Source organism: Oratosquilla oratoria, chromosome 16 (assembly GCF_046742065.1).
Source record: "Oratosquilla oratoria isolate Oo_2021 chromosome 16, ASM4674206v1, whole genome shotgun sequence".
NCBI classification, from domain to species: domain Eukaryota; kingdom Metazoa; phylum Arthropoda; class Malacostraca; order Stomatopoda; family Squillidae; genus Oratosquilla; species Oratosquilla oratoria.
Window position 1 is genome coordinate 8,043,357 of NC_134792.1, and position 2,193 is coordinate 8,045,549.

Consider the following 2,193-nt stretch of genomic DNA (forward strand, 5'->3'; position numbering starts at 1 on the left):
AGGTGAAGTTGGGAAGGAAGATGTTGGTTTTTATATGTGCGTATGGGCCTGGTAGTGAGAAGAGCGCAGAGGAAAGGAAGGCTTTTGGATGGATTTAAATGAGTAAATAGAGGGATTAGGGAGAAATGTCAATGTAGTTCTATTGGGAGACCTTAATGCTAGGATAGGAAATGAACCAATAGACGCGGAGTGATTGAGAAGTATGGAGTTCCAGGAAAAAATCGTAGTGGGGAGTTGATGGTGGAGATATGTCTCGAAATAGAGTTGATGGTAGCAAATACACTGTTTAGGAAGAAATTCAAGCATAAGTACACATGGAAGAGAGTGGTGGATAGAAGGTTGGTAGATAGAGCGTTAATGGACTAAATAGTGGTGACCAGGGGTATGGTAGGAAGAGTTAAATATGTACATGTTCTAAGGGGAGAGAGTTGGGGAATGTCAGATCATTTTTTTGTGGAAGGTAAGTTAAGAGTGAAGAATAGGTGGAGAAAGAGAAAAGGGGCAGAGGGTAGGGAGGTACTTAGAGTGGAATGCTTAAATGAGAAAGAAAAGGCGAAGGAGAGGAACAGTGTGGGTTTAGGACAGGTAGGGGTTGCGTAGATCAGATTTTTGTGGTAAGACAGATATGTGAGAAAGCTATAGGAAAAGGTAAGGACGCTTTTTCGGCTTTTATGGATTTGGAAAAGGCTTATGGTAGGGTAGACAGGAAGGCATTGTGGGAGATGTTGCAGATATAAGGGATATGAGGAAAGCTGTTAAGAGCTGTCAAGAGTTTTTACAAGAGTAGTAGAGCGTGTGTCAGGATGACAAACGGAAAGAGAGAGTGGTTTGAGGTAAAGGTGGGGCTTCGTCAGGGATGTGTTATGTCACCCTGGCTCTTCAATTTGTACGTGGATGGGGTGGTGCGAGACATAAATGCAAGGGTAGTGAATCAGGCATTGGAGATGGTTAAAGAAAATGGAGAAAAGTGCGATATAAGCCAGCTGTTGTTTGCGGACGACACTGCGCTTGTGGCAGGATCAGAGGAGGGATTGAGGAAGATAGGGACAGGGTTTGGGAAGGTGTGTGAAAGAAGGAAGTTGAAGATAAAAGTGGGTAAAAGTAACGTGATGAGATATAAAAGGGGTGAAAGTAGCAGCAGAATGGAAATGATTATTAAGGGAAAGAGACTGGAGAAAAAGATTGGTTGTGAATGTGGCAGGAAAAGGAGGAGTGGAACTGGAGGTAGAATTTAGATTGAGAGAAGCAAGTAAATGCCTTGGTGGATTAAAAAGTGTAATGAGAAATAGACATTTGGGAATGGATGCTAAGAGAAGATTATATGAAGAGGTCATTGTGCCGACAGGACTGTATTGGGCAGAAATATAGGGCATAGGAGAGGAAGAGAGAATAAGTTTGAATGTGTTTGAGATGAGGTGTCTGAGAAGTATGTTAGGGGTTACTAGGCTGGATAGAATGGGAAATGAGGAGATGAGAAGGAGAACGGGGGAGGAAAGGGAGTTGGAAAATAGGGTGGATGAAACAGTATTGGGATGGTTTGGACACATGGAAAGAATGAGTGAAGAAAGACTAGTAAAAGAGGTGTGGAAGGAAGATGTGGAAGGATTGAACATGAGGGGGCGACCTAGGATGAGGTGGATGGATGGGGTGAAAGGGGCTTTGGGGAGGAGGGGACTGTCTGTTGAGGAAGGAGGGGAGAGGACAGAAGACATGGGTAAATGAAGAATGGTCGTATATGGATGATGTTGTGATCCATGAGGTATAATGGGTAGGGTTGGAGGGAGAGGGAGTATGTGTGAAAAAAATTGACGCATCCCGAAAGAATTTCTCCCCGTCTTCTCCTTTCCTGCATGGGGGGACGGAGAAATGAGGTCGCCGATTAGATGAAACGGCCTTGCTGTGGATGTGCTGTGTCTTGCGACACTGCGTCTGACCCAAGGTAGTGGACAAGATGCAGGGAGGACCCTTCATTCAGGAGTTGCCAAGATAAGAGGGAGGGAAGAGGGTGGAGGGGAGTGGAGTTTGATAGGGTCGATATGGGTGTAAGTGGTTTTTATACTTTTTTTTTTGGGGGGGGGCTACCTCCCTTATAAGAGAAAAAAAGACTTTGGTATATGTATGTTGTCAATTAGCTGATTTGAAAAAAAAAATTAAATCAGCTAATTGACAGCGTTAAGGCTACTAAAGGCGGCA